The 13,970-nt window shown below is 43.8% G+C and overlaps 1 long non-coding RNA gene across 1 annotated transcript; it reads left to right on the plus strand.

The window, feature by feature from the left end:
* The first annotated feature begins 2,907 nt into the window (after nt 1-2,907).
* On the plus strand, nt 2,908-13,320 carry LOC127318636 (uncharacterized). Its single transcript, XR_007862033.2, has 3 exons — nt 2,908-2,992; nt 13,029-13,173; nt 13,254-13,320. It is a non-coding gene; the product is annotated as an uncharacterized lncRNA (long non-coding RNA).
* Nucleotides 13,321-13,970: the final 650 nt, after the last annotated feature.

Consider the following 13,970-nt stretch of genomic DNA (forward strand, 5'->3'; position numbering starts at 1 on the left):
ACGTGTGAGAACAACATCCTGAGGAATAACCTCCGGAAGACGCTTAGTCCAGAAGCTCGCTTCCGACCACTTCAAGAGGAACTAGCTGGATGGTTGGCGAGGGAAGTCATCGATCCTAGAGGAGAACACTATTACGATGACGTAGAACTTTATATGCACCAGAATTTGTAACTAACTTGTTCAAAATTGTATATGGTCATCCGATATTGAATATATATTGTATATGGTCATCCGATATTGAATATATATTGTATATTCCTCTTGAATTCTTTTTGGTTCTAATTTCAAATTTGTTTGAAATTGTACATTCATATGCATGTATGTATACAGTACCGTAGAATATGTGAAACTCCTTCAAAATTAAAACCCAAAAGAAATAAAACAATACAAATTAAAAAGAAACCAGATTTAGGGGGAGGGGGGCTAAAACCCTAAACCCTGCGGAGGCCTTTAGTCGCGGTTGGCCAGAAGAACCGCGACTAAAGGTCCTCCGCCCTGGCGCTCGCCTGCGGCCCACGTGGACGGGCCTTTAGTCGCGGTTCGTAAGGAACCGCGACTAAAGGGGGGGGCCTTTAGTCGCGCTACTTTGGTCGCGGTTGCGCCATCGCGACTAATGGCAGTTGCCAACCGCGACCAAAGCCCTTTTTTCCACCAGTGACTCTCTCCAGGCAATAACGAGGTCTAAAGTGACATCGCCGAAGAACAATCAGCACATAACACGGTGGCAGCAGAGAAGAGAAGCCAAACTTATATATCCCGGTTAAGTGAAAGTGACAGAATTATTCCAAATCACATGATAACCATACAATCATTAACACCTCATGAAACTACTACTATCTCTGGTCCCGTAGAAATTTTCATTTTTGGACAAAAGTGGTTTGAGAATTTTGACTCCAAATATCATAACGAATATTTAGATTGGATGCTGGTTAGTATGCCTTAATTGTCTCACAACAGAAATAATGGTAAACAATACTATGTTTTCTCAACATACTGCAACCGAAATAGTGGTCAAAATTACTATGTTTTCTAAACAATGCCATGCTTAAGGCAACAGCTCCTTTTGATGTACCTAGTTAATCCACTCAGGTCGTAGGAAAGGAAATAATTATATTTGATGGAAAATTAGTATATAAAATACAAAATAATTCCACGTTATTCTGTTTATACAAAATTATTGTGCACACTTCATTATTAGACATACTCTTTTTGTTTCTTTGTAGGGCGAATTTGATTTGTTAAGAAACTAAATTTGCAAACAATTGCTTCGTCGTTATATGGTTAATACAAAAGTACTTTTGAGTAGAACAAATTACACCGATTGTGAATGTGAAATGTATACTAATTGAGTAGTACATTGTCATAATGAATCAAAATATACCATACAAAAGACAACTAAGAGTTACTGGAAAAAATAAACACATGACAAGTAATACATAGGAAAACTGCATAGTACCTCACTTGGATGATTACAAATTTACTTTTTGTCAAAGTTATTATTCCAATACCATTGATGATATATATGAAATAGGGTGCATTTTTCCTCGCTAGCCAACATTATCGTGAAGTGCAAACTAACATTCGTTGCGGAAAATGTTTCAACCAGGTAAAAAAAAGTTACACACTTTAAGGTGAAACATAACATTTGAATTCTCATAAGTTCTTTAATATTTTTTCCGGGACGAGGCAAAAGACCTGCCATTTTATTGATTAAGAAGAAGTTTACAGAACAAATGTCTTGAATGTCCTAGGACTTCAGAAAAGTAGTCTCTCCGAAATTACATAACTGGAACGTTTGCCCTTGGCCAAGCTCCGCACACTCGCCTCCTCTTTATCTTGGTGATGATTTAAGTCCTGGTAGGGCGTGAAGGCAGAAAACGCTCGCGTTGTGCTCCTTCGAAATTTCCCAAGAATTGTCGACCTTGTTGTTTCCATTTTGATATTTTCATACCAGGATATGTTCTCACTGTAAGAGAGTGATAATTTGTCCAAGGCATTGTGGACACAATGACTCTTAAGAAGACATGCAGTCAGAAGCTAGCCTCGCAACGCAACTCTGACAGAGTCTTGATCCTGCCGTGCATGGATGAACAGACAAGATCGTCCATCACAAAAACAAAGGCACACAGCAGCACCTTCCAGGCCTCCACACACACACACACACCACAACACCAGATCGAAGGAACTCTGAAACAACTCGAATTGCAGGGTTCACATTGACTCCTCCCAGACCAACAATAACCAGTTAACTAATCGCGTCTGCTAGCCCGCCATGGCACAACCTGCCGCCATGCACAAAATACTCCCGTGTCCGGTCAGGCGATTTTTTTTTAAATAATACACTTTTTAATATTAATTCCAGAAATAATATTCGTTTTCAGCTAATTTCAGAAATAATACACCGTCCGGGTGGGGGAACCCGAATTTACAAAATCGGGTTTGAGGAGCCCGAGACGAGGCGAATCTGCCGTCTCAGGCCAATTTCGGGGTGCTCCTCCCCGAAGCGTGGGTGTCGGCCACCGAAGGCCCGTGTCGGACTGTCCCCTGGACAGGAGCAGATGCTGTCGGGGCGGAGAATCCCGAGGCCGTAACTTCGGGCACGCTGAGCCCGAGTCGGGCAGGACGACCCCGAATCGAGGCGATATTAAATGCGTCGCGCGCGCTGCTGCCTCGCCCGAGCGCTCTGCCCTTCTTCTTCCTCCTTCAGCCTCAGTTCATCTGCTTTCTCTCTCTCGTTTGCTCTTTGGCCAGCAGCGTTTTCTCTCATTGCTGAGCAATTTGTCCAGCCATTTGCTGTAGTTTGACCACCAAAAGCTCTAGAATCATCTGATCTATACATGGGTTAGATTTTGAAGCATTTTGGTGGAGGTGTTGTTGTTGGTGGTGGTGGTGGAGGAGCTGGTGGTGGTGGAGGAGCTGCTGGTGGTGGTGGAGGAGCTGCTGCTGGTGGACGAGCTGAGCTGCTGACGGAGGTGTTTGGCACGCTTCAAGGGTAAACCCTAATTCCTGATATTAGATCGTGTAATGATGCATGTTGCGTTCGTTAGCTTCGCAGATTAGTTACTGAAATATGTACCGGTAGAAAGTATTTATTTTAGAGTGTAGGTGCTAGATTTTTTTGACGAGTCTGTAATTTGTATAGGTGAACAGATATGTCAGATAGAGTAAAATTCGTTGTTTACTTCGGTCATGGCACGGTCCGAACAACTCCAATGGGAGCTAATCTGAGCGAGTTTCAGTGTGAGGATTTGCATCTGACAAACCCAAAAACATGGCGAGTTAGTCAGTTGAAGGAGTGGTTGACCGTGAATTTCGGGCTTAATCCCGAAGCATACACTGTTTGTGTGCATGCTTTGTGGAGCAGCTCCAGTACCCAGATTTTCTGGCGGTTGAAGCCGATTGAGCGGACCTCTCAGTGGGTGCACTGGTTGGAAGCGTGCGAGCGCAGGGGAACTCACCCCATCGCCTTAATGCTTCCCGAGGCGAAGGTGGTGAATTTCCAAGAAGGCGAGGGTGCGTTCCATCCAGGCCAGAGCAGTCAAAGTTCTGATGCTGGCGGCAGCAGTTTCCAATCCGGGCAGAGTAGCCATGCAGCAGGTGGTCATGACGATACTGTTGAGCTTGAAAGCGTGGACGAAGAAGAAGAACAGATGCAGAACATGATGGACGAGGATGGAGTGGACAATGAGGTTGACTCAGATGAATCCGGTGGATCCGATACTTCAGATGATAACGAAGAGGCGGATCCGATCCCCTCTTCTTGGAACCATGATTTGTCGGAGGCAATGATAGTCGATGATCGGCACGATTCTGCCTGGGAGTACAGCATGAACACCATCTCAGTTGGTGCTAGATATGCTGACAAGAGACATCTGCAGGAAGCAATCACTCAGTGGGCAATGAACACGCAAAGGGTATTCAGAACCACCGTTTCAAGTCAGAAATTCTTGACAGTGGTCTGCAGCGATGCTAGATGTCCATCAAGGGTGCATGGGTACTGTCCGAAGTATGACACAACATGGGTGGTGAGCGACTTCGTGCCGCACACATGTGTCCTTAAGAGTATGTTGAAGGATCACCGAAACCTTACATCCACTCTTATTGCTCGCCTGTTCTACAAGGAGATTGTAGAGAATACAGCAATGGGGGTTAAAGCCATCCAGAGAAGAGTTCACCTTCAATATAAGTATGTAATTGAATATGGCAAGGCATGGAGGGCTAAACAGACGGCACTGGAGAACAGATTCGGGACCTTCTATGATGCTTATGACGGTGTCGTCCGTCTCCTGCACACATTGAAGGACCGGAATCCGGGCACCCATGTGGACATACAAGACTTTGTGATACCAGAGTTCCCTAATGTCGTGGTTACGCACGGTGTTTTTCGCATTCAGCATATGCATCGAGGCTTTCATGCACTGGTCGTCCGGTGATGTGTGTAGATGGAACTTTTCTAACTGGGAGGTACAAGGGACAGATTCTGACAAAGAATTGGAGTGGATGGCAACAATCGATGTGTGCCTCTCGCATTTGCATTTGTTGAGAGCGAGAACACCGCTAGCTGGTTATGGTTCTTCGTGCAGTTAAAAAATCGATAGTGAAAGATCGCGAAAATGTGTGCGTGCTACATGACAGGCATGCAGGTATACTTGCGGCTATCAAGACTCTGGTAGAAGCCGGACCTGATGAAGAGACGCCATGGCAGGATATGCAGAGTAGGTGGTGCATGCGCCACCTGGGGGCCAATTTCTTCTCGCAGTTTAGGAGCAAGGGTCTTATGAATCTATTCAAGAAGTTGTGCAAGCAGAATCAAGAATGCAAGTACACTTTTCTCCGCGGCAAGCTGGATGAGTTCACTAAGGACCATGTGCGGCACAGGTTAGCCGCCCGAGCTGCATTAGTAGCAGCTCATGCAAAGAAAGTGGCACGTGGTACACAGGTTCCAAAGAGGGCCCCGAGCCAGATCCTATTGGGCTATGTGACCTGCCTGGATTTGACCCACCCAATACTAGAAGGAGGCCTGGACGACGGATTAAAATTTTTGCAGAGTGGATAGAGCACGAGCCATTAGAAAGGTGGTCTTTGCTGCATGACACACATGGAGCTAGGTATGGTGTGATGACTACCAACCTAGCTGAGTCATACAACTTCGTGCTTAGGGGAAATAGGGCATTGCCGCTGACAGCTGATACGTCTCCGACGTATCGATAATTTCTTATGTTCCATGCCACATTATTGATGTTATCTACATGTTTTATGCACACTTTATGTCATATTCGTGCATTTTCTGGAACTAACCTATTAACAAGATGCCGAAGTGCCAGTTCTTTGTTTTCATTGTTTTTGGTTTCAGAAATCCTAGTAAGGAAATATTCTCGGAATTGGACGAAATCAAAGCCCAGGGGCCTATTTTCTCACGAAGCTTCCGTAAGTCCGAAGGAGAGACGAAGAGGGGCCACGGAGGGGCCACACTATAGGCGGCGCGGCCCCCCCCTTGGCCGCGCGGCCCTGTGGTGTGGGGCCCCGTGCCGCCTCTTGACCTGCCCTTCCGCCTACAAATAGCCTCCGTGACGAAACCCCCGTGCGAGAGCCACGATAGGGAAAACCTTCCAGAGACGCCGCGCCGCCGATCCCATCTCGGGGATCCAGAGATCGCCTTCGGCACTGCCTGGAGAGGGGAATCATCTCCTGTGAGGACTCTACGCCGCCATGGTCGCCTCCGGAGTGATGAGTGAGTAGTCTACCCCTGGACTATGGGTTCATAGCAGTAGCTAGATGGTTGTCTTCTCCCCATTGTGCTATCATTGTCGGATCTTGTGAGCTGCCTAACAAGATCAAGATCATCTATCTGTAATTCTATATGTTGCGTTTGTTGGGATCCGATGAATAGAGAATACTTGTTATGTTGATTATCAAAGTTATGCTTATGTGTTGTTTATGATCTTGCATGCTTTCCGTTACTAGTAGATGCTCTGGCCAAGTAGATGCTTGTAACTCCAAGAGGGAGTACTTATGCTCGATAGTGGGTTCATGCACACGTGACACTGGGACGATGTGAGAAAGTTCTAAGGTTGTGTTGTGTTGTTGCCACTAGGGATAAAACATTAGTGCTATGTTCAAGGATGTAGTCACTAGTTACATTACGCACCATACTTAATGCAATTGTCTGTTGTTAGCAACTTAATACTGGAGGGGGTTCGGATGATAACCTGAAGGTGGACTTTTTAGGCATAGATGCAGTTGGATGACGGTCTATGTACTTTGTCGTAATGCCCAATTAAATCTCACTATACTCATCATGATATGTATGTGCATGGTCATGCTCTCTTTATTTGTCAATTGCCCAACTGTAATTTGTTCACCCAACATGCTGTTCGTCTTATGGGAGAGACACCTCTAGTGAACTGTGGACCCCGGTCCAATTCTCTTTACTGAAATACAATCTACTGCAATACTTGTTCTACTCTTGTTTTCGCAAACAATCATCTTCCACACAATACGGTTAATCCTTTGTTACAGCAAGCCGGTGAGATTGACAACCTCACTGTTTCGTTGGGGCAAAGTACTTTGGTTGTGTTGTGCAGGTTCCACGTTGGCGCCGGAATCCCTGGTGTTGCGCCGCACTACATCCCGCCGCCATCAACCTTCAACGTGCTTCTTGGCTCCTCCTGGTTCGATAAACCTTGGTTTCTTTCTAAGGGAAAACTTGCTGCTGTGCGCATCATACCTTCCTCTTGGAGTTGCCCAACGAACGTGTGAAATACACGCCATCAAGCACATTTTCTGGCGCCGTTGCCGGGGAGATCAAGACACGCTGCAAGGGGAGTCTCCACTTCTCAATCTCTTTACTTTGTTTTTGTCTTGCTTAGTTTTATTTACTATTTTGTTTGCTGCACTAAATCAAAATACAAAAAAAAATTAGTTGCTAGTTTTACTTTATTTGCTATCTTGTTTGCTATATCAAAAACACAAAAAAAATTAGTTTACTTGCATTTACTTTATCTAGTTTGCTTTATTGTCTTGCACTCTATGTTAAAAATACAAAAAATTAGTTACTTTTGTTACCATGTCTAGCTCTGAACCTGTTACTTCTTCGCCTGAAGAATTAGTCTTCACTTTTAAACAAGGGGATGAGGAGAGTTTTAAGGATGCTTGGTCTAGAATTTTTACTTCTTATCGTAAAACTGAACCTCAAATGACTCTAAGTTTGCTCCTTAGTAATTTTTATTTTGGTCTTATGGTTCGCTATAGATATGCTTTGGATACTTTATTGGGAGGAGATTTCCTTCACTGCAATGGGGATCAAGCTTTTAATGCCATAAAGAAGTTGGTTGCATCACATGATTCTGCTAATAACTTTGATTCAGTCCTCACTAGCATATATAGTAGATTAAATAATCTCGAGATAAGTACATCTCGCTTGAATGATAACTATTGCCATGTTCGTAATCGTCTTGAACAAGTTTTAGTGAACTCTAAACTCTCATTGTGGGATCCTGCTGTTAAAATTGTCATCAGTGATCGAACTCTCCATGCCTATTGTGATATTATGTATGAATTTTGCCTTATGCCTGAAAGTATTTATAAATCTTTGAAACTTTGGGGAGTCGAGGAAGGAGGAGAAGAAATAACTCTCATTGATAACTCTACTATAATTCCTAAAGGAATAGCCGCAGGTGTGCATACAACCATTCTTGGAAGAACAATATCCATTGATTATCTTGTTGTTGAAACAGGAAAACTCACACTCGGAAGATCCCTGCTGAAATTATTGGGAGCAGTCATTGATGTTGGAGAAGGCACTCTGAAATTCACCTCTATACCGGGGGAAACTCATATATTTCCTAAACCAAAGGGAAAGAAAAACAATAAGAAAGGTAAGGGTAAAGCCCAAGGTAAGGTTGACACTTCATCTCTTGATAATACTTGATACACACTTTCTGCGCCTAGCTGAAAGGCGTTAAAGAAAAGCGCTTATGGGAGACAACCCATGTTTTTACCTACAGTACTTTGTTTTTATTTTGTGTCTTGGAAGTTGTTTACTACTGTAGCAACCTCTCCTTATCTTAGTTTTGTGTTTTGTTGTGCCAAGTTAAGCCGTTGATAGAAAAGTAAGTACTAGATTTGGATTACTGCACAGTTCCAGATTTCTTTGCTGTCACGAATCTGGGTCCACCTCCCTGTAGGTAGCTCAGAAAATTATGCCAATTTACGTGAGTAATCCTCAGATATGTACGCAACTTTCATTCAATTTGAGCATTTTCATTTGAGCAAGTCTGGTGCCATTTTAAAATTCGTCAATACGAACTGTTCTGTTTTGACAGATTCTGCCTTTTATTTCGCATTGCCTCTTTCGCTATGTTGGATGAATTTCTTTGATCCATTAATGTCCAGTAGCATTATGCAATGTCCAGAAGTGTTAAGAATGATTGTGTCACCTCTGAATATGTCAATTTATATTGTGCACTAACCCTCTAATGAGTTGTTTCGAGTTTGGTGCGGAGGAAGTTTTCAAGGATCAAGAGAGGAGTATGATGCAACATGATCAAGGAGAGTGAAAGCTCTAAGCTTGGGGATGCCCCGGTGGTTCACCCTTGCATATATCAAGAAGACTCAAGCGTCTAAGCTTGGGGATGCCCAAGGCATCCCCTTCTTCATCGACAACATTATCAGGTTCCTCCCCTGAAACTATATTTTTATTCCATCACATCTTATGTGCTTTTTCTTGGAGCATCGGTTTGTTTTTGTTTTTGTTTTGTTTGAATAAAATGGATCCTAGCATTCACTTTATGGGAGAGAGACACGCTCCACTGTAGCATATGGACAAGTATGTCCTTGGTTTCTACTCATAGTATTCATGGCGAAGTTTCTTCTTCGTTAAATTGTTATATGGTTGGAATTGGAAAATGATACATGTAGTAATTGCTATAAATGTCTTGGGTAATGTGATACTTGGCAATTGTTGTGCTCATGATTAAGCTCTTGCATTATGCTTTGCACCCATTAATGAAGAAATACATAGAGCATGCTAAAATTTGGTTTGCATATTTGGTTTCTCTAAGGTCTAGATAATTTCTAGTATTGAGTTTGAACAACAAGGAAGACGGTGTAGAGTCTTATAATGTTTTCAATATGTCTTTTATGTGAGTTTTGCTGCACCGGTTCATCCTTGTGTTTGTTTCATATAAGCCTTGCTAGCCTAAACCTTGTATCGAGAGGGAATACTTCTCATGCATCCAAAATACTTGAGCCAACCACTATGCCATTTGTGTCCACCATACCTACCTATACTACATGGTATTTTCCCGCCATTCCAAAGTAAATTGCTTGAGTGCTACCTTTAAAATTCCATCATTCACCTTTGCAATATATAGCTCATGGGACAAATAGCTTAAAAACTATTGTGGTATTGAATATGTAATTATGCACTTTATCTCTTATTAAGTTGCTTGTTGTGCGATAACCATGTTCACTGGGGACGCCATCAACTATTCATTGTTGAATTTCATGTGAGTTGCTATGCATGTCCGTCTTGTCTGAAGTAAGAGAGATCTACCACCATATGGTTAAGCATGCATATGTTAGAGAAGAACATTGGGCCGCTAACTAAAGCCATGCTCCATGGTGGAATTTTCAGTTTTGGACAACAATCCTCAAATCTCAAATGAGAAAATTATTAATTGTTGTTATATGCTTATGCATAAAAGAGGAGTCCATTATCTGTTGTCTATGTTGTCCCGGTATGGATGTCTAAGTTGAAGAATAATCAATAGCGAGAAATCCAATGCGAGCTTTCTCCTTAGACCTTTGTACAGGCGGCATAGAGGTACCCCTTTGTGACACTTGGTAAAAACAATGCATTGTGATGATCCTGTAGTCCAAGCTAATTAGGACAAGGTGCGGGCACTATTAGTACACTATGCATGAGGCTTGCAACTTATAAGATATAATTTACATGATGCATATGCTTTATTACTACCGTTGACAAAATTGTTTCATGTTTTCAAAATCAAAGCTCTAGCACAAATATAGCAATCGATGCTTTTCCTCTATGGAGGACCATTCTTTTATTTTCAATGTTGAGTCAGTTCACCTATTTCTCTCCACCTCAAGAAGCAAACACTTGTGTGAACTGTGCATTGATTCCTACATACTTGCTTATTGCACTTATTATATTACTCTATGTTGACAATATCCATGAGATATACATGTTACAAGTTGAAAGCAACCGCTGAAACTTAATCTTCTTTTGTGTTGCTTCAATGCCTTTACTTTGAATTATTGCTTTATGAGTTAACTCTTATGCAAGACTTATTGATGCTTGTCTTGAAGTGCTATTCATGAAAAGTCTTTGCTTTATGATTCACTTGTTTACTCATGTCATATACATTGTTTTGATCGCTGCATTCACTACATATGCTTTACAAATAGTATGATCAAGATTATGATGGAATGTCACTCCGTAAATTATCTCGTGTTATCGCTTTTACCGCCGGGACGAGCGTAACTAAGCTTGGGGATGCTGATACGTCTCCGACGTATCGATAATTTCTTATGTTCCATGCCACATTATTGATGTTATCTACATGTTTTATGCACACTTTATGTCATATTCGTGCATTTTCTCGGAACTAACCTATTAACAAGATGCTGAAGTGCCGCTGTCAATCTCTGTTTTTGGTTTCAGAAATCCTAGTAAGGAAATATTCTCGGAATTGGACGAAATCAAAGCCCAGTGGGCCTATTTTCTCACGAAGCTTCCGTAAGTCCGAAGGAGAGACGAAGAGGGGCCACGGAGGGGCCACACTATAGGCGGCGCGGCCCCCTTGGCCGCGCGGCCCCGTGGTGTGGGGCCCCGTGCCGCCTCTTGACCTGCCCTTCCGCCTACAAATAGCCTCCGTGACGAAACCCCCGCACCGAGAGCCACGATACGGAAAACCTTCCGCAGACGCCGCCGCCGCCGATCCCATCTCGGGGGATCCAGAGATCGCCTCCAAGACCCTTCGCCGGAGAGGGGAATCATCTCCCGGAGGACTCTACGCCGCCATGGTCGCCTCCGGAGTGATGAGTGAGTAGTCTACCCCTGGACTATGGGTCCATAGCAGTAGCTAGATGGTTGTCTTCTCCCCATTGTGCTATCATTGTCGGATCTTGTGAGCTGCCTAACATGATCAAGATCATCTATCTGTAATTCTATATGTTGCGTTTGTTGGGATCCGATGAATAGAGAATACTTGTTATGTTGATTATCAAAGTTATGCTTATGTGTTGTTTATGATCTTGCATGCTTTCCGTTACTAGTAGATGCTCTGGCCAAGTAGATGCTTGTAACTCCAAGAGGGAGTACTTATGCTCGATAGTGGGTTCATGCTCGCATTGACACCGGGACAAAGGACAGAAAGTTCTAAGGTTGTGTTGTGCTGTTGCCACTAGGGATAAAACATTAGTGCTATGTTCAAGGATGTAGTCACTAGTTACATTACGCACCATACTTAATGCAATTGTCTGTTGTTAGCAACTTAATACCGGAGGGGGTTCGGATGATAACCTGAAGGTGGACTTTTTAGGCATAGATGCAGTTGGATGACGGTCTATGTACTTTGTCGTAATGCCCAATTAAATCTCACTATACTCATCATGATATGTATGTGCATGGTCATGCTCTCTTTATTTGTCAATTGCCCAACTCGTAATTTGTTCACCCAACATGCTGTTCGTCTTATGGGAGAGACACCTCTAGTGAACTGTGGACCCCGGTCCAATTCTCTTTACTGAAATACAATCTACTGCAATACTTGTTCTACTGTTTTCTGCAAACAATCATCTTCCACACAATACGGTTAATCCTTTGTTACAGCAAGCCGGTGAGATTGACAACCTCACTGTTTCGTTGGGGCAAAGTACTTTGGTTGTGTTGTGCAGGTTCCACGTTGGCGCCGGAATCCCTGGTGTTGCGCCGCACTACATCCCGCCGCCATCAACCTTCAACGTGCTTCTTGGCTCCTCCTGGTTCGATAAACCTTGGTTTCTTTCTGAGGGAAAACTTGCTGCTGTGCGCATCATACCTTCCTCTTGGGGTTGCCCAACGAACGTGTGAAATACACGCCATCAACAGCCCTTGTGGAGGGTATTTTATATGGCACTATGAATTATTTCAAAGAGAGACGGGAGTTGGCTTTGAACCATATGCTTGAAAATCCAAACACTCCTTACTGTAAGGCCATTATGGAATATATGGATGTGAAGATGGAGAAGGGTATGTCACACACTCGTTCCGCCATCGGTAATCGTGAAAGGAGGTTTGAGGTGCGCTTACCAACCGACAAGTTTGGTTGTGTGAATGCGGTGAGAACACATGAGGTCAGAATTGGAAATGAAGAATGGCCATCGTGTGAGTGCACATGCAACAAACCGAGGTTGCTTCACCTTCCATGCTCCCATGTGCTGGCAGCTACCAGACAACTAGGGCTGGACTCAATCTCTTTCGTCTCTCCATATTACGCGAAAGAGGCTGTGCTGCACACCTGGACCGGCGAGATGGTCGGATACAGAGTTGTGGGAAATTTTACTACGGTGATACCAAATGAAAGACGGTACATCCCTGACCCAAGATCATTGCGGACGAACAGAGGTCGACGGGAGACAAGGCGCATTAGAAATGATATGGATGAAGCAGAAGCGGGTGGTCCAACTAGGCAATGTTTTCCAGTGCAACCAATTTGGACACAGTGGACCCCTATGTCCCACTTTCTACCCAAGAATGCCTGCAAAGGCGGCTAACCGTGGGCGAGGCAACCGAGGAAGGCGTGGGAGGGGAAGAAATAGAGGGAGATAGTAATATTTGTAATACTTATGAAGTATGCTTTAATTTGTAATATTTATGAACTATGCTTTAATTTGTAATATTTATGAACTATGCTACAATTTGTAATATTTATGAACTATGCTATAATTTGTAATATTTGTGAACTATGTTATAATTTGTAATATTTATGAACTATGCAGCAATTTGTGATATCTTTATGCAGATATGGCGGCTCGATCGTTGCTCGATCCACTTATTGATCAGAAACATCGTGCATCGCACTTGGAGGCTGACCCGCAGAGCATGGAGCCACTGCAGACCCGTACTCCAAAGAAGAACTGGATGATACACCCTCAATGGGAAGACAGGTACTTATTCAATTGTTTTGTCTCAAATTTATAAGAACTACATTGGACCTGCTTTAGCTTGTGTATTATTTGTTTTGCAGGTTGAAGTGGGCAGGACTACTACCTTTCGCTCGATTAGTGGAGGCCCGAGATCACATTTCGCGCCCGAACTACGATGTTGCTTTGATCACCGCGCTTAGTGGATCGATGGAGGCCCGAGACCCACACGTTCCACTTTCGCCGGGGTGAGATGGCGCCTACTCTACGGTGACGTGTCTATGTTGCTGGGCCTTCCGTTGGCGGGTGAGCCCATAGGTTCATTGGAGGAAACCGTGGGCTGGATGCACAAAGCATGGATGCACGTTTCCGTGGTGTTCGTGCGCACGTTGGGCCTATGACTTTTGAGGCTCACGGGTCTCGCTGTGCATGGCTACACGAGTTCCAGGTCCGTAATGCTTCGTCTTTTTATCACAACTTATTTACCTCATAATATGTAAGTTCTAACATTGAAATATACCTTGACAGATCGAGCAGTTCGGATTCCCAGATGTACCGATGACTGCGGTTCAGATCACTCGCAGCTTGGAGGCGTACCTCATGTGGCTACTCGGGAAGACGATGTTCACGGACAATCACGGGAATACGATCAGTGCACGGTACATCCCTATAGCTCAGGAGATAGCAGAGGCCACCGGCTGCAGCACATCATTCGTGAGGAGGCTGGGGTTCTGCGGTCTTAGCCGCTACGTACCGAGGTATGTGTAAGGGTTGCCGCCTAACCTCGCATGGTTACGGCATCGTTGGTTGTCCACTCCTGT

This window comes from Lolium perenne, chromosome 7, assembly GCF_019359855.2.
Source record: "Lolium perenne isolate Kyuss_39 chromosome 7, Kyuss_2.0, whole genome shotgun sequence".
NCBI classification, from domain to species: domain Eukaryota; kingdom Viridiplantae; phylum Streptophyta; class Magnoliopsida; order Poales; family Poaceae; genus Lolium; species Lolium perenne.